This window comes from Loxodonta africana, chromosome 8, assembly GCF_030014295.1.
Source record: "Loxodonta africana isolate mLoxAfr1 chromosome 8, mLoxAfr1.hap2, whole genome shotgun sequence".
In the NCBI taxonomy this organism is placed as follows: domain Eukaryota; kingdom Metazoa; phylum Chordata; class Mammalia; order Proboscidea; family Elephantidae; genus Loxodonta; species Loxodonta africana.
The window spans coordinates 135527737-135535148 of NC_087349.1; positions in this window are offsets into that span (position 1 = coordinate 135527737).

Here is a 7412-nt window from a genome sequence, read left to right on the forward strand (position 1 = left end):
CCCAACAAGAAAGAACCCAAATCCTCTAACAACCAACAACTCTAACCCCCTAACAACAAACAACTCTGAACCCCTAACAACAAACACCACTAACCCACTAACAACAATCAACACTAACCCCCTAACAAGAAACTACCCTAACCCCGTAACAACAAACAACCCTAACCCTTAACAACAAAGAACCCTAACCCCCTAACAACAAACAACCCTAACCCCCTAACAACCAACAACTGTAAAACCCTAACAACAAACAACCCTAACCCTCTAAACAACCAACAACACTAACACCCTAACAACAACCATCCCTAACCCCCTAAAAACAAACAACACTAAGCCCCAACAACAACCAACACTAACCCTCTAACAACAACCCTAATCCCCTAACTACAAACAACACTAACCCACTAACAACAAACAAAACTAACCCCCTAAAAAACAACACAAACCCCAAACAACAAACAACTCTCACACCCTAACAAGAAACAACACTAACCCCCTAACAACAAACAACACTCACCCCCTACCAACAAACAACCCTAAACCCCTAACATCAAACAACACTAACCCCGTAACAACAAACAACCCTAACCCCCAAACAACAAACAACCCTACCCCCTAACAACAAACAATCCTATCCCCCTAACAACCAACAACACTAACACCCTAACCACAAACAACACTAACACCCTAACAACAAAAATCACTAAACCCCAACAAGAAACAACCCTAAACCCCTAACAACAAACAACACTAACCCCCTAACAACACACAACCCTAACCAGACAACAAACAACCCTAACCCACTAACAACAAACATCACTAACCCCCTAACAAGAAACTACCCTAACCCCGTAACAACAAACAACCCTAACCCCTAACAACAAACAACCCTAACCAAACAACAAACAACCCTAACCGACTAACAACAAACAACACTAAACCCCTAACAAGAATCTACCTTAAATCCGAAAGAACAAACAACCCTAACCCCCTAACAACCAACAACCGTAAACACCTCACAACAAACAACACTAACCCCCTAACAACAAACAACCCTAACCCCCTAACAACAAAAAACCCTAACCCCCTAAACAACCAACAACACTAACCCCCTAACCACCAACACCACTAACCCAGTAAAAACCAAAAAAATACTAACCCCCTAACAACAACCAACACTTATCCCCTAAAAACAAACAACACTAACCCCCAACAAGAAAGAACCCAAATCCTCTAAAAACCATCAACTCTAACCCCCTAACAACAAACAACTCTGAACCCCTAACAACAAACACCACTAACCCACTAACAACAATCAACACTAACCCCCTAACAAGAAACTACCCTAACCCCGTAACAACAAACAACCCTAACCCTTAACAACAAAGAACCCTAACCCCCTAACAACAAACAACCCTAACCCCCTAACAACCAACAACTGTAAACCCCTAACATCAAGCAACACTAACCCCCTAACAACAAACAACCCTATCCCCCTAACAACAAACAACCCTAACCCTCTAAACAACCAAAAACACTAACACCCTAACAACAACCATCCCTAACCCCCTAACAACAAACAACACTAAGCCCCAACAACAACCAACACTAACCCTCTAACAACAACCCCATCCCCTAACTACAAACAACACTAACCCACTAACAACAAACAAAACTAACTCCCTAAAACACAACACAAACCCCAAACAACAAACAACTCTCACACCCTAACAAGAAACAACACTAACCCCCTAACAACAACAACACTAAGCCCCAAAAACGGACAGCACTAACACCCTAACAACAAACACTACTAAACCCCAACTAGGAACAACCCTAACCCCATAACAACAAACAACACTAATCCCCTAACAAGAAACTAACCTAACCCCGTAACAACAAACAACCCTAACCCCTAACAACAAACAACCCTAACCCCCGAACAACAAACAACCCTAACCAAACAACAAACAACCCTAACCGACTAACAACAAACAACACTAAACCCCTAACAAGAATCTACCTTAAATCCGAAAGAACAAACAACCCTAACCCCCTAACAACCAACAACCGTAAACACCTAACAACAAACAACACTAACCCCCTAACAACAAACCACCCTAACCCCCTAACAACAAACAACCCTAACCCCCTAAACAACCATCAACACTAACCCCCTAACCACCAACACCACTAACCCAGTAAAAACCAAAAAAATACTAACCCCTTAACAACAACCAACACTTATCCCCTAAAAACAAACAACACTAACCCCCAACAACAAAGAACCCAAATCCTCTAACAACAAACAACTCTAAACCCCTAACAACAAACAACTCTGAACCCCTAACAACAAACACCACTAACCCACTAACAACAATCAACACTAAACCCCTAACAAGAAACTACCCTAACCCCGTAACAACAAACAACCCTAACCCTTAACAACAAAGAACCCTAACCCCCTAACAACAAACAACCCTAACCCCCTAACAACCAACAACTGTAAACCCCTAACATCAAGCAACACTAACCCCCTAATAACAAACAACCCTATCCCCCTAACAACAAACAACCCTAACCCTCTAAACAACCAACAACACTAAGATCCTAACAACAACCATCCCCAACCCCCTAACAACAAAGAACACTAAGCCCCAACAACAACCAACACTAACCCTCTAACAACAACACTAATCCCCTTACTACAAACAACACTAACCCACTAACAACAAACAAAACTAACCCCCTAAACAACAACACAAACCCCAAACAACAAACAACTCTCACACCCTAACAACAAACAACACTAACCCCCTAACAACAACAACACTAACCCCCAAAAACGGACAACACTAACACCCTAACAACAAACACTACTAAACCCCAACTAGAAACAACCCTAACCCCTAACAACAAACAACACTAACCCCCTAACAACAAACAACCCTAATCCCGAACATCAAAGAACACTAACACCCTAACAACAAACCAGCCTAACCTCCTAACAACAAACAACACTAACCCCCAAACAACAAACAACCCTAACCCTTAACAACAAAGAACCCTAACCCCCTAACAACAAAGAACCCTAACCCCCTAACAACCAACAACTGTAAACCCCTAACAACAAGCAACACTAACCCCCTAACAACAAACAACCCTAACCCCCAAACAACAAACAACCCTAACCCCCTAACAACAAACAATCCTATCCCCCTAACAACCAACAACACTAACCCCCTAACCACAAACAACACTAACACCCTAACAACAAAAACCACTAAACCCCAACAAGAAACAACCCTAAACCCCTAACAACAAACAACACTAACCCCCTAACAACACACAACCCTAACCAGACAACAATCAACCCTAACCCACTAACAACAAACATCACTAACCCCCTAACAAGAAACTACCCTAACCCCGTAACAACAAACAACCCTAACCCCTAACAACAAACAACCCTAACCAAACAACAAACAACCCTAACCGACTAACAACAAACAACACTAAACCCCTAACAAGAATCTACCTTAAATCCGAAAGAACAAACAACTCTAACCCCCTAACAATCAACAACCGTAAACACCTGACAACAAACAACACTAACCCCCTAACAACAAACAACCCTAACCGACTAACAACAAACAACCCCAACCGCCTAAACAACCAACAACACTAACCCCCTAACCACCAACTCCACTAACCCAGTAAAAACCAAAAATACTAACCCCCTAACAACAACCAACACTTATCCCCTAAAAACAAACAACACTAACCCCCAACAAGAAAGAACCCAAATCCTCTAAGAACAAACAACTCTAACCCCCTAACAACAAAAAACTCTGAACAACTAACAACAAGCAACACTAACCCACTATCAACAAACAACCCTAAACCTCTAACAACAAACAACCCTTACCCCCTAACAACCAACAGCACTAACCCCCTAAGCAAAAACACTAACACCCTAGCAACAAAACCCACTAAACTCCAACAAGAAACAGCCCTAAACACCTAACAACAAACAACACTAACCCCCTAACAACAACCATCCCTAATCCCCTAACAACAAACAACACTAAGCCCCAACAACAAACAACACTAACCCTCTAACAACAACCCTAATCCCCTAACTACAAACAACACTAACCCACTAACAACAAACAAAACTAACCCCTAAAAAACAACACAAACCCCAAACAACAAACAACTCTAACCCCCTAACAACAAACAACTCTGAACCCCTAACAACAAACACCACTAACCCACTAACAACAATCAACACTAACCCCCTAACAAGAAACTACCCTAACCCCGTAACAACAAACAACCCTAACCCTTAACAACAAAGAACCCTAACCCCCTAACAACAAACAACCCTAACCCCCTAACAACCAACTACCGTAAACACCTGACAACAAACAACACTAACCCCCTAACAACAAACAACCCTAACCCCCTAACAACAAACAACCCTAACCCCCTAAACAACCAACAACACTAACCCCCTAACCACCAACACCACTAACCCAGTAAAAACCAAAAAAATACTAACCCCCTAACAACAACCAACACTTATCCCCTAAAAACAAACAACACTAACCCCCAAAAACAGACAACACTAACACCCTAACAACAAACACTACTAAACCCCAACTAGAAACAACCCTAACGCCCTAACAACAAACAACACTAACCCCCTAACAACAAACAACCCTAATCCCCAACATCAAAGAACACTAACACCCTAACAACAATCAAGCCTAACCCCCTAACAACAAACAACACTAACCCCCAAACAACAAACAACCCTAACCCCTAAAAACCAAAAACACTAACCCCCTAACAACAAACAACCCTAAACCCCTAACATCAAACAACACTAACCCCCTAAAACAAACAACACTAACACCCTAACAACAAACAACACTAACACCCTAACAACAAAAACCACTAAACCCCAACAAGAAACAACCCTAAACCCCTAACAACAAACACTAACCCCCTAACAACACTAAACCCCTAACAAGAAACTAACCTAACCCCGTAACAACAAACAACCCTAACCTCCTAACAACAAACAACCTTAAACCCCTAACAACATAAAACCCTAAACCCCTAACAATAAACAATCCTAACCCCCTAAGAGCCAACAACACTCACCCCCAACCACAAACAACACTAACCCCCTAACAACAAACAACCCTAACACCCTAACAACAAACAACACTAACCCCCTAACACCAAACAACCCTAACCCCTAACATCAAACAACACTAACCCCGTAACAACAAACAACACTAACCCCCAAACAACAAACAACCCTAACCCTCTAACAACAAACAATCCTATCCCCCTAACAACCAACAACACTAACCCCCTAACCACGAACAACACTAACACTCTAACAACAAAAACCACTAAACCCCAACAAGAAAAAACCCTAAACCCCTAACAACAAACAACACTAACCCCCAACAACACACAACCCTAACCAAACAACAAACAACTCTAACCCACTAACAACAAACAACACTAACCCCCTAACAAGAAACTAACCTATCCCCGTAACAACAAACAACCCTAACCCCTAACAACAAACAACCCTAACCCCCTAACAACAAACAACCCCAACCAAACAACAAACAACCCTAACCCACTAACAACAAACAACACTAAACCCCTAACAAGAATCTACCTTAAATCCGAAACAACAAACAACCCTAACGCCCTAAAAACCAACAACCGTAAACACCTAAAAACAAACAACATTAACCCCCTACCAACAACCAACACTTATCCCCTAAAAACACACAACACTAACCCCCAACAAGAAAGAACCCAAATCCTCTAAGAACAAACAACTCTAACCCCCAACAACAAAAAACTCTGAACACCTAACAACAAGCAACACTAACCCACTATCAACAAACAACCCTAACCCCCTAAACAACCAACAACACTAACCCCCTAACCACCAACACCACTAACCCAGTAAAAACAAAAAAAACTAACCACCTAACAACAACCAACATTTATCCCCTAAAAACAAACAACACTAACCCGCAACAAGAAACAGCCCAAATCCTCTAACAACAAACAACTCTAACCCCCTAACAACAAAAAACTCTCAACCCCTAACAACAAACAACACTAACCCACTAACAACAAACAACCCTAAACCCCGAACAACAAACCCTTACCCCCTAACAAACAACACTAACCCCCAATCAAAAACACTGACACCCTAACAACAAAACCCACTAAACCCCAAGAAGAAACAACCCTAAACACCTAACAACAAACAACACTAACCCCCTAACAACAAACAACCCTAAACCCCTAACATCAAACAACACTAACCCCGTAACAACAAACGACCCTAACCCCCAAACAACAAACAACCCTAACCCCCTAACAACAAACAATCCTATCCCCCTAAAAGCCAACAACACTAACCCCCTAACCACGAACAACACTAACACCCTAACAGCAAAAACCACTAAACCCCAACAAGAAACAACCCTAAACCCCTAACAACAAACAACACTAACCCCCTAACAACACACAACCCTAACCAGACAACAAACAACCCTAACCCACTAACAACAAACAACACTAACCCCCTAACAAGAAACTACCCTAACCCCGTAACAACAAACAACCCTAACCCCTAACCACAAACAACCCTAACCCCCTAACAACAAACAAACCTAACCAAACAACAAACAACCCTAACCGCCTAACAACAAACAACACTAAACCCCTAACAAGAATCTACCTTAAATCCGAAAGAACAAATAACCCTAGCAACCTAACAACCGTAAACACCTAACAACAAACAACACTAACCCCCTAACAACAAACAACCCTAACCCCCTAACAACAAACAACATTAAACCCCAAACAACAAACAACCCTAACCCCAAAAAACCAAAAACACTAACACACTAACAACAAACAACCCTTACCCACTAACAACAAACAAACCTAACACCCTAACAACAAACAACACTAACCCCCTAACAAGAAACTACCCTAACCCCGTAACAACAAACAACGCTAACCCCTATCAACAAACAACCCTAACCCCGTAACAACAAACAACCCTAACCAAACAACAAACAACCCTAACCGACTAACAACAAAAAACACTAAACCGCTAACAAGAATCTACCTTAAATCCGAAAGAACAAACAACCCTAACCCCCTAACAACCAACAACCGTAAACACCTAACAACAAACAACACTAACCCCCTAACAACAAACAACCCTAACCCCCTAACAACAAAAAACCCTAACCCCCTAAACAACCAACAACACTAACCCCCTAACCACCAACACCACTAACCCAGTAAAAACCAAAAAAATACTAACCCCCTAACAACAACCAACACTTATT